Below are 18,705 nucleotides of genomic sequence, written 5' to 3'. Positions count from 1 at the left end.
TACCCTTGGTCTCCCCATTGGTTCACCCTGATCAGAATGGTTTTATTCCCCTGAGATCCACCGCGCTGAACCTACGTAGACTATTTAGAATAATGGCACAGATTGACCCAGGCAGGAGCGCAGCTGCTGTGGCCCTTGACACCGAAAAGGCGTTTGATTCTGTGTCATGGGTTTACCGCTTCACAGTGCTGGAAACATTTGGGGTGGGACCTGCTTTCATTAGATTTGTGCGGCTGCTCTACACCGCTCCAGGGGCCAGAGTATGCACAAACAGAACCATCTCCAAGCTGTTCCAATTAGGCAGGGGCACGCGGCAGGGATGTCCCTTCTCGCCCATCTTGTTTGCCTTAACTATTGAGCCAATGGCAGCAGCTGTCCGGCTAAGACAAGGGGACAAGGGAATAAACATGAAAGGTTCTATCACTTTATGCGGATGATACGCTTCTATACGTCCGCGAGCCAGAGAAAAACAGAGCGCCCATTATGACAGATATACATGAGTTTGCGGACTACTCGGGATACGTCATTAACATAGCCAAATCGGAAATATTCCCGCTCACACCTTCCACTAAATGCCCTGCGAATACCTGCAGCCTTAAATGGTCGGACCAACACATTAGATATCTCGGGGTGTTAGTATCTAGAACCAGGCAAACCCTCTATGCGGACAAACACGAGAAGGCACTGCAAACATTGAGCACTAAGTTACAGATTTGGGGACACCTCCCCATATCCCTATACTCAAGCTGATAGCCCTCCCCAAGCTACTATATTTTTTTGTAAATATACCCATATGGCCAGGCAGGGACTTCTTTTCTAGACTGCGGTCGTTGGTAGTAACCTTTATATGGAATGGGTAGACGGCTAGAATTGGGTGGGAGAAACTGACAGAGCCCTATAACACCGGGGGTTTAGCGGCCCTAGACTTTGAGCTCTACTATCTGGTCGCCCAGGCACAGTTTGCAAAGTACTGGTACGAGGAATCTGGGGAAACGCCACACACTTGGGTGGAAGCACAAACTATATCCCCAGCAGACATTAAGTCAGTCTATTTAATTCACAGCACAAAGACACGTGTGAGTATGACCCGGTCAGCTGCACGGTGAGGGCTTGGGGTGCATTATTTAAGCGACTGAAGCTGGAGACACCATATAACCCAGAGGTCCCCTTGTGGAACTTTCCGGGTATCCCCCCACATCCGATGCGAGTATTCAGGAGGGCTGGGACCCTCACATGGAAATGAAGGTGGGCAATATGTTTATAGAGGGTAAATTTGCAACTAAGGAAGACTTCACGAGAGCGATGGGGGGTGGGCCATTCAAAATACTACAATACTACAGAGTAAGGGCCACATTTCAGAAAAGATGGCCAATGTTCCCAGACAAACCCCCCCAACACCACTGCACACAACTCATTACCATGAATGCTGGGCTGGGTATCTCTAAATTAAATACAGTGGTACAGACCCACACCCCCTCGGTGAACCGGGTCAAAGACAAATGGGAGATAGACCTGCAAAAGCCAATCCCGGAAGACAAATGGAGCAGATACTATGCACTCGCGAAAAAGGTTTCATTGAATGCGGGACTACGCTTGATACAATTTAAACTCCTAAATAGACTACACTACACTACAGCTAAAATGGCAAAATTCGTGGAGGAGCAAGGGAGGGAGTGCCCTAAGTGTGGGGCCCAATACGTGGGCTTCTTTCACATGTACTGGGAGTGCCCTGCTCTTCTGAGATTCTGGGGAGAGGTGGCCGAAATGTTGACTGAAATCACACAGATACCCCCACAGCTAACCCCCCAAAAATACTTATTCTGAGACATTGGCAAGTGCTCGGAGAAAACTAGGAGGCTATTCAATGTTGCATGCGCTGTGGCGAAGAAATGTATCCTACAAACCTGGAAGATGCCTATGCCACCAAACATGACCACTTTCTTCCGCGAACGTACATATATCAATGAATATAAGGAACAATGGGCCTCATTACGACCCAGGCGGTAAGTTACCGCCTGGGTCGTACCCTTACCACCATGGTGTAAACTACGTTTACACCATGGTGGATGGCGGATTTACCGCCCCATCCCAAGGTGAGTGGGGCGGTAAATCCCCATTTCCCATTTTACCCTTCCCCATTCCCATTTTTGCCCCATAGGGCATAATGGGAGTGAGGAAGGTGCTAATTACACCACCGTAAATTACGGTGGCGTAATTAGCACCATGGTCCCTTAGCGCCATGGATTTTAACGCCTGCAAAAAGCAGGCGTTAAAATCACCATGGCGCTAAGGGACCTTGTAATCAGGCGTTAAGGGTCGGCGCCGTTTACGGCGCGTTAACCCCTTAACGCCTGACTCGTAATGAGGCCCAATATGTTTTGACTCTGCCGGGGGCAAGCCGACCCAAAGACATATGGGGCCCCTTCCGTGTGTATCTGTGTGAATTGCTCTCAGGTGATGAAACGTCCATATAACGTTAAATGTAAATGCCTTATCTGTTTGTCGACTTGTGTGTATTGAGGGGATGAGATTGCTGTAACTGTTGAAACCACCGTTGAACAATAAAAAGAGTTTTAAAAAAAAACAATAATCTGCTTTATAAAGAAAACTTGAAAAGTAGTCATTCCATAGTAGGGTAAATGTATAAATCCTTATCTTAGTCAAAAAGTGTACAATTGTGGCATTATTCCCGCCATCTTGACTGGGAGACTATCTTTCCAAAATTGCCTTTAGTTTAGTTTAGTTTAGTTCATTATTTACACAGCGCCGATAAAAACCTTTGGGTTTTGAAAGGAGTATAAAAAAATGTAATACGTGAAAGGGTTACCTGTTTGTGTTTCAGTGTTTGACAAATGCAGGGTCCATCTATGTTGTGATGAAAATATTGCATTCTAACAAAAATAAATGCTTTTTGGTGTTAAATATGAACATCTTAAAATAACGTAGTTTGTTTAGAACTTTTCTGTGTGATATTGGCCTGGAAGAGGGTGTAGATTTGGGCAACTAACTTGTGCATGCTGTGTGCTTTCAGAATGTAAGGTCCATCTACATTCTTCACACGGAAATGTTACGAGCGCCTTGTCCAAAACATTGGTCCCTTAAATGAACCATCATTTACACATTGATTCTAATTTAAAACTCTCCTTGAAGAAAGACAATGCTAAGAAGCAATTAAGGGGCCTGTAGCTTCGGATGGGCTGCTTGGCGTGGGAGCTCTAGAGATCCACAGGAGGTTGGGAGGTGACAGTGGCACTGTGGCCTCATGCGGGCCTCATACATGGAAGCCGCACATGGCTTTCCTTTTAAAGCCATCAGGAAGCTGCCACTTTTCAGCTCTCCTCCGGACAGATACACATACACAGAGGGTCAGTGGGCACAAACAGAGGCACTTCAAAGTCCATGTTAAACCATTTCTTTTAAGTACAAATATTTGTCAGTGGTCAAGGGATATTTTGAGGAACTTTAGCCAATTTTAAGACGTGAATCGGCAACCACAAAAATGGTTCAAATGTGTCTACAATTCCTCAAAATAGTTCTGACCGCTGATGAATACAAATATCTTTTTTTACAAAGTAAACGATGTAAGATTGAATGTGCAGTGTTTTTGAATAAGGTTGGGGACAGGAGGGGAAGCAACGGGAGAAGGCACACAGGCATACATGGGAAGTAGGGCCCTTTTCCTATCGTCTGCCAAGCCCCCTCTCCAGCCAACCCTTCATCCCGCAAACATACTCCCATACTTGCTCACACTAAGGCACCACTGGGATAGGGGAAACAGTCTTTTTCCGTTTAAAACTATGAGGCACTTTTTCTTCCTGGGGGTGTTTTTTCGATGTTTATCGGATTTCACTGAAAACAGGAAAGCCTATCTATATTACAGGCCAGGCTCCCACCTTTTATCAATAGTGTCCCCATTTACGAGCCTCCCCAAACTTTAGCTGTTAATGTGGGGCATGCCTCCAGCACCACTAATTGTGCCCTTTGCACCTCATGACTGATTTGAAGCACCCAATGGTTTGTCCCAAGAACCTGCTCTCCCCAACACCAATGTCCCTCTCCGACCCAGGCATTCTGGTGTATTCTCCGTGCTTAAAAAGTGTCCACTTCCTCGGGCCAATCACCCCCAAAGCAATCCCAAAAGACACTGCTTGGCCATTTCTAAGGCTCTGAGATCCTGTTGGCATAATCTTTATCTTGCCTGGTGCCCCTTGTTCTCGCTCTCTAATCTCCCTGCTGGCCTTGCCACTCGTGTGACCCTGGGATCCTTTTTATTAAACATGTTGCATGGTGTCTGGTCATGCCTTTTGGAACCTATTAACTGTGTCTTCACTGGAATATTACAATTGTTGAAGCAGCATCTCTTTCATGTCCTTTCTGTTTTCAGATAAAAGATAGTTGAATCCGCTTTGATGCTTTGATGCTTTGATGCTTCGTGGATTGGTAGGAGGTTCGGAGCTTTTAGCAAACATAGCATGTTTGTGTGGCAAGAGAAGAAGGTACATAAACTGCTTTACGTGTTAATATGGTTGAAGTCAAAGTGTGTGAGCAACTTAATGAGGAGGAAAGCAGTGTGCTGCCAAAGTGTGTGAGCAACTAAAAGAGGAGGAAATTTGTCTGCTGCCAAAGTGTGTGAGCGACTTAATAAGGAGGAAAGCAGTCTGCTGCCAAATAGTGTGAGCAACTTATTTAGGAAGAAAACAGTCTGCTACCAATGGGTGTGAGCGGCTTAATGAGGAGGAAAGCAGTCTGCTGCCAAAGTGTGTGAGCGACTTAATGAGGAGGAAAGCAGTCTGCTGCCAAAGTGTGTGAGCGACTTAATGAGGAGGAAAGGAGCCTGCTGCCAAAGTGTGTGAGCAACTTAATGAGGAGGAAAGCAGTCTGCTGCCAAAGTGTGTGAGTGACTTAATGAGGAGGAAAGTATCCTGCTGCCAAAGTGTGTGAGCGACTTAATGAGGAGGAATGGAGCCTGCTGCCAAGGTGTGTGAGCGATTTAATGAGGAGGAAAGGAGCCTGCTTCCAAAGAGTGTGAGCGACTTAATGAGGATGAAAGCAGTCTGCTGCAAAAGTGTGTGAGCGACTTAATAAGGAGGAATGCAGCCTGCTGCCAAAGTGTGTGAGTGACTTAATGAGGAGGAAAGCAGTGTGCTGCAAATGTGTGTGAGCGAGTTCATGAGGAGGAAAGCAGTCTGCTGCCAAGGTGTGTGAGTGACTTAATGAGGAGGAAAGCAATGTGCTGCCAAAGTGTGTGAGCAACTTAATGAGGAGGAAATTAGTCTGCTGCCAAAGTGTGTGAGCGACTTAATGAGGAGGAAAGCAGCCTGCTGCCAAAGTGTGTGAGCGACTTAATGAGGAGGAAAGCAGTCTGCTGCCAAGATGTGTGAGCGACTTAATGAAGAGGGGAAAGCAGTCTGCTGCCAATGTGTGTGAGCGACTTAAGGAGAGGGAAAGCAGTCTGCTGCCAAGGTATGTGAGCGACTTAATGAGGAGGAAAGCAGTCTGCTGCCACGGTGTGTGAGTGACTTAATGAGGAGGAAAGCAGTCTGCTGCCAAGGTAGGGGAGCGACTTAATGAGGAGGAAAGCAGTCTGTGCCAAGGTGTGTGAGCGACTTAATGAGGACAAAAGAAGCCTGCTGCCAAAGTGTGTGAGCGATTTAATGAGGAGGAAAGGAGCCTGCTGCCAAAGTGTGTGAGCGACTTAATGAGGAGGAAAGCACCCTGCTGCCAAAGTGCGTGAGCGATTTAATGAGGAGGAAAACAGTCTGCTGCCAAAGTGTGTGAGCGACTTAATAAGGAGGAAAGCTGTCTGCTGCCAATGTGTGTGAGCGACTTCATGAGGAGGAAAGCAGTCAGCTGCCAATGTGTGTGAGCGACTTAATGAGGAGGAAAGCAGTCTGCTGCCAAGGTGTGGGAGTGACTTAATGAGTGTGAAAGCAGTCAGCTGCCAATGTGTGTGAGCGACTTAATGAGGAGGAAAGGAGCCCGCTGCCAAAGTGTGTGAGCGACTTAATGAGGAGGAAAGCAGTCTGCTGCCAAAGTGTGTGAGCGACTTAATGAGGAGGAAAGCAGTCTGCTGCCAAAGTGTGTGAGCGACTTAATGAGGAGGAAAGGAGCTTGCTGCAAAAGTGTGTGAGCGACTTAATGAGGAGGAAAGCAACCTGCTGCCAAAGTGTGTTAGCGACTTAATGAGGAGGAAAGCTGTCTGCTGCCAATGTGTGTGAGCGACTTCATGAGGAGGAAAGCAGTAAGCTGCCAATGTGTGTGAGCGACTTAATGAGGAGGAAAGCAGTCTGCTGCCAAGTGTGGGAGTGACTTAATGAGTGTGAAAGCAGTCTGCTGCCAAGGTGTGTGAGCGACTTAATGACGAGGAAAGCAGCCTGCTGCCAATGTGTGTGAGCAACTTAATCAGGAGGAAAGCAGTGTGCTGCCAAAATGTGTGAGCGAATTAAGGAGGAGGAAAGCAGCCTTCTGCCAAAGTGTGTGAGTGACTTAATGAGAAGGAAAGCAGTCTGCTACCACTGTGTGTGACCAACTTAATGAGGAGGAAAGCTGTCTGCTGCCAATGTGTGTGAGCGACTTAATGAGGGGGAAAGCAGTCTGCTGCCACGGTGTGTGAGCAACTTAATTAGAAAGAAAGCAGTCTGCTGCCAAGGTGTGTGAGCAACTTAATGAGGAGGAAAGCAGTCTTCTGCCAAGGTGTGTGAGCAACTTAATTAGAAAGAAAGCAGTCTGCTGCCAAGGTGTGTGAGCAACTTAATGAGGAGGAAAGCAGTCTGCTGCCAAGGTATGAGAGCGACTTAATGAGGAGGAAAGCAGTCTGCTGCCAAGGTGTGTTAGCGACTTAATGAAGAGGGGAAAGCCGGCTGCTGCCAATGTGTGTGAGCAACTTAATGAGGGGGAAAGCAGTCTGCTGCCAAGGTGTGTGAGCAACTTAATGAGGAGGAAAGCAGTATGCTGCCAAGGTGTGTGAGCAACTTAATGAGGAGGAAAGCAGTATGCTGCCAAGGTATGTGAGCGACTTAATGAGGAGGAAAGCAGTCTGTTGCCAAGGTGTGTGAGCGACTTAATGATGAGGAAAGTAGCCTGCTGCCAATGTGTGTGAGTGACTTAATGAGGAGGGTAAAGCAGTCTGCTGCCAAAGTGTTTGAGCAACTTAATCAGGAGGAAAGAAGCCTGCTGCCGAATTGTGTGAGCGACTTAATGAGGAGCAATGCAGCCTGCTGCCAAAGTGTGTGAGCGACTTAAATGAGGAGGAAAGGAGCCTGCTGCCAAAGTGTATGAGTCACTTAAATGGGGAGGAAAGCAGCCTGCTGCCAATGTGTGTGAGCAGCTTAATGAGGAGGGAAGCAGTTTGCAGCCAGAGTGTTCGAGCGACTTAATGAGGAGGAAAGCAGCCTGCTGCCAAAGTGTGTGAGCGACTTAAATGAGAAGGAAAGGAGCCTGCTGTCAAAGTGTGTGAGTGACTTAAATGAGGAGGAAAGCACCCTGCTGCCAAAGTGTGTGTGCGACTTAATGAGGAGAAAAGGAGCCTGATGCCAAAGTGTGTGTGCGACTTAATGAGGAAGAAAGGAGCCTGCTGCCAAAGTGTGTGAGCGACTTAATGAGGAGGAAAGCAGTCTGCTGCCAAAGTGTGTGAGCGACTTAATGAGGAGGAAAGCAGTCTGCTGCCAAAGTGTGTGAGCGACTTAATGAGGAGGAAAGGAGCTTGCTGCAAAAGTGTGTGAGCGACCTAATGAGGAGGAAAGCAGCCTGCTGCCAAAGTGTGTTAGCGATTTAATTAGGAGGAAAGCTGTCTGCTGCCAAAGTGTGTGAGAGACTTAATGAGGAGGAAAGCAGTCTGCTGCCAAGGTGTGTGAGCAACTTAATGAGGAGGAAAGCAGTCTGCTGCCAATGTGTGTGAGCGACTTAATGAGGGGGAAAGCAGTCTGATGCCAAGGTACGTGAGCGACTTAATGAGGAGGGGAAAGCAGTCTGCTGCCAAAGTGTGTGAGCAACTTAATGAGGAGGAAAGAAGCCTGCTGCCAAAGTGTGTGAGCGACTTAATGAGGAGCAAAGCAGCCTGCTGTCAAAGTGTGTGAGCGACTTAAATGAGGAGGAAAGGAGCCTGCTGCCAAAGTGTGTGAGGAGGGAAGCAGTCTGCTGCCAAAGTGTGTGAGCAACTTAATGAGGAGGAAAGCAGTCTGCTGCGAAGGTGTGTGAGCGACTTAATGAGGAGGAAAGCAGTCTGCTGCCAAAGTGTGTGAGCGACTTAATGAGGAGGAAAGCAGTCTGCTGCGAAGGTGTGTGAGCGACTTAATGAGAAGGAAAACAGTCTGCTGTCAAAGTGTGTGAGGTACTTAATGAGGAGGAAAGCAGTCTGCTGCGAAGGTGTGTGAGCGACTTAATGAGAAGGAAAACAGTCTGCTGTCAAAGTGTGTGAGGTACTTAATGACTGCTGTAGGAAGAGGTTCTGACCAGTGGGAAGGGCCGACAGGCAGGGATCATGAGGCATAGCTGCAGTGGGAGAGGGTAGTACCTTGATGCTCTTGTTGCTTCATCTACACAGAGTTGGTCATGAAGAGTCGAGAGCATTCCCCTCTGGAGGCAAGGAGCCAACCGAGCTGGGGTTGGCTCTCAACTCTGCCAATGCCTTTTAGTACCAGCCTTTTATTTCATTATTTAAAGAAAGAAAAAAGCTTTGGTGCTTTTGATCTCACACCTTCAAGCAATTTAAATATAAGACAGAAGGAGAAGAGGAATTTGAGAAGCAGAGGAGGCTTAAGGAGTGGAGGAGGTTGAGCAAAGCAAGGAACTGGAGAAGAGACGAGCAGAGGAGGCTTAAGAAGAAGAGGCGGCTTGTGGAGTGGAGGATGTTGAGTGAAGCAAGGAGCTGGAGAAGAGACGAGCAGAGGCGTATGGAGAATCAGAGGAGGCTTGAGGAGTGGAGGAGATTGAGTGAAGCAAGGGCGCTGGGGAAGATAGAGCAGAGAACATAGATAATAGAAAAAAATGAATGGGGTAGTGGGTGAGGAGAACAGCTAAAGTGTTTGAGAAGATGGAAACAGGATTTGGAGGTTGTGGTATCAATTCGGTGTGAGACCTACCTCCCTCGAGTACGAGTGACATCAATTCATTGTGTGAGCCCTGTTAGGCAGAATCATATGTAGTAACCTTTGGGAACACCACACACAATTAAGACTATAAATGACGGTACAGACTCACCTTTGGTACAAACCTGTACTACACAGTATAATGGTAGCGATGGCTGAGCCGCCAGACTTATCTCAAGAGTAAAGTGAGCAGTATCAATAGTTACACAAAGGACAGCAATTACTATGGTTCAAACAAACACTGACTCAAGGTTTTTGAGTAAAACAATATGCATTTATTTACACATCAGTTGTAAAACAATTCACTAAAGTAAAGCAATAGAAAAATCATACTACACACCACCCAATAGATTCTGGACAAGTTAAGCTCAAAATGAAGTGTGAGCAAAATGGCACTCCAGCAATTTAAAAGGGAGGAAAGACAAGGTTAGACAAAAATTGAGCAGCATCAACAAGTAAGTAAGCAGGGCAATCTAGAAAAGGCAACTACGGTGAGGAAATCAAATCAAGAGGCCTGAGCCAAGGTAAATGGACCAGAGTCTTTGCAGAGGATCACACAGTTCAGAGTAGTTTGTGCTTAAGTCTTTGCCAAGAGTTCGGAATGAAGTTGGTCAGAAGAAAAGTTACTTTAAAGAATAGAAAAGCACAAGGCCTCGGATTGGCGAAAGATTTCAAACAATTTCACCATGGTCGGACAGAACGAACAACCGGGTTAGAACAGTAACTTAAATGAAGAAGAAGGCTGTAGCTGAGGCAGACGTTCCTGGCAGGTCCTGCAGGCTCACAGTTCCTGAAGCGACTGTCGGACTGACTCAAAGTAGAAAGACTAGAAGTCCTGCACTGCCCAGGGAAGAAACCAGCAGCAGAGCAAAGAAACAAATAAAAGGTGTGCTCCTTAAAACCCAGGCAGGGTCCGGTCCTCCTGGCTATCCGGTTCACTCTAGCTGTGTACAGCACACACGACCAGAGGAGGGAGGCCTGGCTTGTAGTTTGACGAACTGGTTGGTCCCACCAGCTCAAGGGGAGAAGATTCCTTGCAGATCTTCCCTGTCGTCGAAGTTTGGAGATTCGAGCCCACAGCAGGGCTTCATCGGGAGGTTCAGTCATGGTAGAGGTCCTCTTCTGTCAGCTTCTCTTCGGTTCTCTCGATCCAATGGTGACTCTGCCTTCTCAGTCCCAGAGAGCTGCATTTTATGCAGTTTTCCCACATTCACACAGCCTCGCTGTCAATCACACAGCAGGGTGGCTGTCCTGGCGAGACAGTCACCACAACCAATCATACAGAGGGCGACATGGGTCTCCAAGGAGACTCTGTGCAGGGAGTCTCAAACCCTTCCCTCACATCCTGTCCCCCTCAGACATTCAGGCGCCTAAGGAGGGCTTCTGTGCAGAAGCCCGCCAAAGGAGGGCGAACAAAGGAACCAAGCCTGGTTTGGCGCGCAGAGTAAAACACGAGAAAGACCTTTACAAAAAGAAACAGCAAATAAACCCAGCCGGAACCAAATAAAAGTAAATGGGGTCAGCGGGTTTAAGTTCAAGGCTACTAACTTAGCCTAAAACAGTACCAAGGCTATTTAAATAGACCACAGTAGGAAAAATAGGGCAGATACCACTGCCACCAGCCAAATCTTAAAAAAAGGGGAAGGAAATAATGTTCCATGAGAAACAGACAAAAAGGGATAACGATTAACCCTTTCCAGAACTCTATGTAAGATAGTTTGTACTGGGTCTGTGAATTTAAAAAGACTAATAAAGTCAATGGCAACTTTACATGTTCTGGGAGACAGTAGTCAATCCCAGAAAATGGAGTTTGAAGTGGGAAGTTTGAAAAAGACAACCCTGTGTCACTGCACTGAGGGTGCTGCGTAACACACAGTAAAAGGGTTATGCCTATGAAGTAGGTGATGCTCCACAGTCTATGAACACAAAAATGTTAAACACACACAGCAAAACACATGTAAGAGTGGGAAAAAAGGCTCACCCTCTTACCAGGTGAAAAGAAAATCCTAGAAATCTAGCAAAGTACGAGTGACATCAATTCAATGTTTGAGACTTACCTCCCTTGAGTATGAGTGACATCAATTCAATGTGTGAGACCTACCGCTCTCGAGTACGAGTGACATCAATTACATTTGTGAGACCTACCTCCATCGAGTACGTATGACATCAATTTAATGTGTGCGATCTACCTCCCTCGTGTACAAGTGACATCAATTCAATGTGTGCGACCTACCTACCTCGAGTACGAGTGACATCAATTCAATGTGTGAGACCAAGTCAAAAGTCTGGTCTCCTTTACCGGATATTATATCACAGATATTTCAGAAGTTGGGGGTCCCTGAAGACACTCTTTAGTGGAAAGGATCTTCAACTGGTGGGGTGGGAAACGCAAGGTTCCAGTTCTTTTAAAAATAGGACGATGAGGGAGGGTATGCTCAATAATTATGAGATAATCTTCCTGCAAGAAACTTGGCTGACTCCCTGCTTCAAGGTGGATGGATTTTAAATAATGGAGCAATTAGCCACCCATCACAGAGGAGGCTTGAGGAGGTTGAGTGAAGCAAGGAGCTGGAGAAGAGACGAGCAGAGGTGGCTGTAGAAGCAGAGGAGGCTTGAGGATTGGCAGGAGCCCCCCACCACCGTCTTGGACCTCAGCGGAGACCCCGACTCGACGGAGGCGGCGTGGATCCCCTCTAAGGATCAGCAGCAGATCGCAACTGCATCTGGCCATCTGCCCCCCTGGGCACCCCACCTCATCACAGGAGCCTCCTGCGCCTCCAGAGCCCCCAGATCCGCTTGCGCCGACATTTTTCCAAAAACAAAATGTCGGGCGTGATGCGGCCCGAAAGCGAGGCTGGGCGTTGCACGTTGCCTAGCAACGCTGTGTAGGCAGCTCTTAAGGCCACACATCCGCCGGCAGGCGGAAGCCGGCGGCCACCCAAGGCCAACATAAGGCCGACTGCCCTGTTTGCCCCTGTTCGCACCGGGAAGCTACCGTTACCGTTGGACCCCCAAGATCACACACATTCTCCTCATTAAGGTATCATTCGTTCATGGATGGACGTGGATGATCAAATTCTTACTAGGACATAAACAACGTGAGTACTGTCACTAGCTGTTCAATTGGTATTATATACTAGTTACAATAGTGCTCTCCTGTTACCCATACCACTTGCTATGCCCTTTGGCCAAGCTCAGCCTCCCATTGTCCGATGCTGTGCTTTTTGATCGTTATACGGGTCTGGCTCATGCTGTGCCTGGTGCTGTGCCCTATCGTCGCCTACAGACCACCTTTGAAGTTGTGTTGTGCCCTATGGTCGCCTACAGACCACCTTTGAAGTTGTGTTGTGCCCTATGGTCACCTACAGACCACCTTTGAAGTTGTGTGTTGAGTCCCCCCACTTACAGCACCACCAAGTACACAATCATGCCCATAGCGTCCTGCAAGCTCACCGCTGCCGCCACCACGCTGCTCACCCTCCTCTCCACACTCACTACTCTCAAACTCTATCCTCCCATCCATCCCCTCACCCACACACCACCAAGCCCACTCTTCTGCCACAAGCATCTCGCTATTAAGGATATCACACCTACCATGACAGATCGTACACCCTGTGTAGTAACTCTGCACAGACTAGAAAGACTTAGAGCGCGCACACAGACCCCAGAACTTAGCACACTAGCCCTTCCCACTGAATTCAGAAACTATAGACTGAGTTCCCGCACCACCTCCACACGCTGCCCCCGCACGGAATACCCACACACCCACAGTCCACCACCCACTAACCTAGCCACACCCTGCAATAACACCTCACAGAACATACCAGACACGACCATCACTCACACCTCCACAAGCAAACATCACACACCTCACATCAAATGTGCCCTCCTCAATGTCCAATCACTCCCAGCTCATGCCTCTGATATTCATGACATTATAACCAGTAATAACATTGACCTGTTAGCCATCACCGAAACATGGTTACATGAAGCATCAGGCCCTGCCGTTACACTTGCACTACCACCGGGCTTCTCCATACTCAGACAAGATAGGCCAGATCGAATAGGAGGCGGAGTAGCCCTCATCTACAAAGAGAACCTACAGCTCCGACCTGTCAGTCACCCCTCGACCAACAACTCTGACCTCTTATCGGCCAAACTCACATTGTCACCCAACAGCACCATCAACATTCACCTACTATACCGCCCCCAGGCAACTCCCCAGACTCACAGGACAACATCCTGCACATCCTTAGCAACAATATCAAAAGCTCCACCAAAACCATTCTACTAGGGGACCTCAACCTCGGATTTAATGATCCCAAGGACAAATCTGCAGCCACTCTCACCAAGGAACTCAATGACCTGGGCTTCATCCAAAAAGTAGAAAGTCCTACTCACATCAAAGGCCGCATACTTGACTGGATCGCAGAGCATAACTGCCTCTCCTCTATCACCTCCAACTCCTCACTGCCCTGGACTGACCACAACTGCATAGAGTTCTCTATTCCTATCACCAAAAACCTTAAGACTCTGACCCCTGCCAGCGCTGCACAAGTCAGAAGCAAAAAAAACTCACAGAGGAGAACCTACGCCCATACCTCAATACCCCAGTGTTAGCCCCCCCATTCGCTAGCGATCCCAATATCCTAGCCGACATATACAAAGATGTCCTCACCAAAGCCATCGATGAAATAGCGCCACTTGAATGGAAAAAAAATAAGAAATCCTTACACTCCAACTCCTGGTTTACTGAAGAACTGCACTCAATGTGATCCCACAAAAGAGCAGCTCTAAAAAACTGGCAATCCGACCCCTGCACCATTACCAAAAACATATTCAATTTAATCTCCCACCAATACAAGAGAGCTATCTCCAATGCCAAAGCCAACGCCTTCAACACTCGTATCGCCAATGCCAAGTCACAATCCAAAGAGCTTTTCGCAATCTTTAATGAGCTCATCTCCCCCCCTAATACTCCAGATGAAATAATCAAAGATGAAGCGTGGTGTACCAGCATTCAAGCTGCCATGCTTCACAAAATTGACCTTCTACAAAAGAAAATCAAAGACCACTGCAAAGCACTTCCTCACCAGACAGGAACCAAACCGACCAACACCCCACCCACTTCCTCCAAGCCCACCATACCTGACTTCTCCTTCAGAGATGTCACGGAAACAGAAGTTATCAACCTTCTAATAAACCTCAAACCCTCCCCATGCAAAGGCGACATTTGCCCACCTAAACTAGTCAAAGACTGCGCAGACTGCCTTGCGCCGCTCCTCACGGCATTTATCAATGCGTCCTTTAAAACAGGCATCATCCCAGCCAACCTCAAAGAGGCTTGGGTCCGGCCTCTCCTAAAAAAACCGCCTCTTGACCCCTCACAACCCAACAACTATAGACCAATAACCACTGTGCCATTCTTGCTGAAACTACTGGACAAAGCCGCACACTGCCAAATCCAACACTTTCTGGAAACCCACTCCATCCTCGGGACGAGGCAATCGGGCTTCCGGAAAGGACATGGCACAGAAACAGCCCTGGTAGATCTGAAGAGCCAGATCACCCAAATCATGGACAAAGGCAAGCCGGCTCTTCTGCTTCTTCTAGATCTCTCAGCCGCGTTTGATCTGGTTGATCACAAGATTCTCACTTCCCACCTCACGCACTCAGCCAACTTCTCCAAAGAAGCAGCCGCCTGGATCACTTCCTTCCTCAAAGGTAGGGCCATGAAAGTCTTCTCGGGCATCGCCATCGCCACTCCCACGACAATCCACTGCGGGGTCCCTCAAGGTTCCTGCACTGCACCTACACTCTATAACTTGTTCACCAAGCCACTCTTTGACAAACTTGACTCATACGGCATCACCTACATGAACTACGCGGACGACACACAAGTACTTCTACCCCTCTCAGGCTCATACAACGAAGACGCAAAGGCACTCCACGCTATCTACTCCATCATCAAGGCATGGATGGCAATTAATGGCCTCTGCCTCAATGGTGACAAGACTGAAATCTTGATACTAGGTCAACAGAACACTTTAGACAAACTGGACAAACTGTACACTAACTTCTCCATTGACAACTCCATCATCCCCGTGTCCACAGCCGTCAAGACACTGGGAGTATACCTTGACTCCTCACTATCTATGAGTAGACAAGTCAGCGCAATCACTTCTGCATCCGCACACACCACCAAACTTATAAACGCCATCAAGCCTTACCTCTCTAAACCTAACTGCCTCTCCATAGCGAGGGCAACCATTGGAGCCAAACTGGACTACTGCAATGCTCTCCTAGCAGGCACATCAGCCAAAAACATAAATAGACTACAAATCACGCAGAACAACGATCTCCGGGCCGCTCTTAGTATCCCAAGAAGAGAGCATATCACCCAGGCCAGGCACTCAGCCCAATGGCTCCCAGTCAAAGAACAGATCACCCTCAAAATCCTCACCCTCACTCACAAATGCCTCTCCTTCTCCGCCCCGTCCTATCTTTCAGATACCATCCTCAAACCTTCCTCCACACGTCCCACTAGGACGCAATACGCTAACCTACTCTGCACCCCACGCATCAAAAAAGCCAAAGCCGGAGGTCTAGGTTTTCCCTACATTGCAGCACAGACATGGAACGCTCTCCCTTCAGACATCCGAACGGAAAACTCACTTCCCATCTTTCGCAGGAAACTGAAAACCTCGTTCCTTGCAAAATAATTAGCAAACTCTCAGGAAGCCATGTAAATATACTGCCTTGCTATTGTATATATTTCCTCTGTAATTTATGTACTGCTTCTAACTACGGTTTCCTTTGCAACTAAGATGTCTGTAACAAGCGCCACGATGCTTCTGGGCTGATGTGCGCTCAACAAATTTGAATAAATAAATAAATAAATAAATAAGAGGAGGTTGAGTGAAGCAAGGAGCTGGAGAAGAGACGAGCAGAGGCGGTTGGAGAAGCATAGGAGACTTGAGGAGTGGAGGAGGTTGAGTGAAGCACAGAGCTGGAGAAGAGACGAGCAGAGGAGGTTGGAGAAGCAGAGGAGGATTGAGGAGTGGAGGAGGTTGAGTGAAGCAAGGAGCTGGAGAAGAGACGAGCAGAGGCGGTTGGAGAAGCATAGGAGACTTGAGGAGTGGAGGAGGTTGAGTGAAGCACAGAGCTGGAGAAGAGATGAGCAGAGGAGGTTGGAGAAGCAGAGGAGGATTGAGGAGTGGAGGAGGTTGAGTGAAGCAAGGAGCTGGAGAAAAGACGAGCATAGGAGGTTGGAGAAGCAGAGGAGGATTGAGGAGTGCGGGAGGTTGAGTGAAGCAAGGAGCTGGAGAAGATAGAGCAAAGAACGTGGATAATAGAAAAAGATTAATGGAGTAGTGGGTGAGGAGAAGAGCTAAAGTGTTTGAGAAGTTGGAAACAGGATTTGAGGTGGTGGTGAAAAGAGAGCCAAGGATTTGTAGGAGAAGACAAGTACTGAGGAAGAGGAGAATCAAGGATTGGAAAGCTGGGAGAGCAGAGAGTGAAAGGAGCAGAAGAGAGTGAAGGCAAAGGTGACACTCATGGGAATGTGGCAAGGGATTGAGGAGGTGTTTGAGTAGCCAGTGTAGAGTCGGGTTGTTGAATCAGATGCAGAGAGCGATTCACCGTGCTGGGCACGCATCGGCGGGTCAATCAGAAACACCGAACATCTATAGATCAACCACAATCTTACCTCTACTCACCTTCATCACAATACTTAATGACGGTACACTAGACTACTGTGGAAAGGGGTTGGATGAGCCTTTTCTTTACAAAATGATTTGAAAGTAGTAATGGAAATACTTTGGTAAAACTGTTTACTGTTAAATTATACCTGGTACGCAGACAATATCTATAACAATACACTTTCATGTGCCCGCAAAAGTCCCCTATCCCCCTCTCCTCGCCGGTCATCAACTCACTGAGTTCAGATGATGGAGGTCATATGGAGGTCATGGTCATTAATCTGCAATCTGTGACTCTTCAGATGGTTAAGACTACACCCACCAGCTTCAGTCATCAGCCAATGGTGAGCTGTCATGTGAGTCATAGTCCAACAGTTGCTGCTGGTGCTCAGACGGGTCCAAAGGCTGTTGGCGAGACCCTGGCAGGGATCATCCATATTTCTCATAGGGGCATTGAGAAATGGACGCCCTCATAAGAAGAAGTACACCAATGTGGTGTTTGGTCTCTCTGAAAGGTTTTAAAGAGTGAAAGCAGGCGATGAGAAGACAGAGGTTGGCTCACAACAAGACCCGATGCAGGGAAAGACTTACTTGTCCCGAGCAGCAGGGTAGCAGCCAGGAGGGCAGCCAGCGGAGCCAAACAGGCTGCCTGCATTTCTTCAGTCTGGTGGAGTCACAGAAATGCAGTGAGGTCTTTGTGAGGTGACGTTTTATATCAATGCATTGTGGTCACAAGCCAAGCGGCAGAGACTCACACAAGCAAACGAGAGAGGTTTCCTCGCAATATTATGCAATGCTCTGGAAGAGAATTGTCATTGAGTTGCGTGTGTACTCTTTGCCCGCTGCAGGAGGCGGGCACGGGGCGCAACAAGTCTCAGACAGACAGTAACAGCTGGACCCTGGTGAAGGATTTAGGGGGCAGTAGGTGGTTTCATTTGAACATGTGGTCACTTGAGTTATGATCGAATATATACACCTAATGGCTTTCCAAACAGAGGGACGCGCGGCACCTTTGATGAGAGCCTGTGTTCCGCTATATGTACATAGCAATACTTATAGATGGTGTGCCAGTATACACAATCAAAGACATCTCTTTTACCAAAATGTGTTGATTCCAGACGCTAATTTACGACAAGAACAAACTTCCATTTTCTCTGGAAGGCGAACGTGAAGCCGCATAAGGCAGCCGCCACCATGGTGTGGATGTGTAGGGTGCACTGTGCATCCGTCTGCACCAGAGGGAAAGTGCCTGAGCTTTAAGGAACGATGGAAGAGGCCTCGGCTCCACCTCAGAGCTGCTCCACTGACTCTTCTCTGTTCTCCAGTCTGTACTGTTGGTCATAGGACATGGTAACCCTCCTCTTGCCTTCCTCGAGTCTTCCCCTTACTGCATGCTCCAGTAGCCACTGACTACCAACCAACACCCAACACCCACCTCACATTGGGCATACTGGGGACTAACTATTACATCATCTCTTTTAATTAAATGATATTTTTATTTTTTGGAAAGTCCGCCAACAGGTTATTCGCCACGGAGTGAGGACCTCAATTGCGAAGTAACTATTCTGTATTTGTAAAAGTCGACTCTCCAACCCTGTAGTTTACATTTTCATTGTGTGCCATTTCTGAACAGTAGAAACTTTGGGCAGTTTTGCCAATCTGCTCGCCCACGTGCCGATATCTCTGATCCCTCGCTGTCACATTGCCATCCAGCCTGAGTGCCCCACTGTTACATTGCCATCCAGCCTGAGTGCCCCACTGTTACATTGCCACCCCGCCTGAGCGCCCCACTGTTACATTGCCATCCAGCCTGAGTGCCCCACTGTTACATTGCCATCCCGCCTGGTGCCCCACTGTTACAATTCCACCACGCCTGAGCGCCCCACTGTTACATTGCCACCCTGCCTGAGTGCCCCACT

The 18,705-nt window shown here is 47.9% G+C and overlaps 1 long non-coding RNA gene across 1 annotated transcript in view; it reads right to left on the bottom strand.

The window, feature by feature from the left end:
* Positions 1 to 17,537, bottom strand: part of LOC138522734 (uncharacterized) — a 190,151-nt gene extending 172,614 nt beyond the window's left edge. The window contains exon 1 of the long non-coding RNA XR_011283329.1: positions 17,378 to 17,537. This is a non-coding gene — a long non-coding RNA (uncharacterized lncRNA). The remainder of the gene's footprint in view (positions 1 to 17,377) is intronic.
* Between the last annotated feature and the right edge of the window lie 1,168 nt (positions 17,538 to 18,705).

This window comes from Ambystoma mexicanum, chromosome 1q, assembly GCF_040938575.1.
Source record: "Ambystoma mexicanum isolate Mex_15411 chromosome 1q, UKY_AmexF1_1, whole genome shotgun sequence".
Taxonomy (NCBI): domain Eukaryota; kingdom Metazoa; phylum Chordata; class Amphibia; order Caudata; family Ambystomatidae; genus Ambystoma; species Ambystoma mexicanum.
Note: the sequence above shows the minus strand (reverse complement) of the source record. Positions and strands in the feature narration are given on the sequence as shown.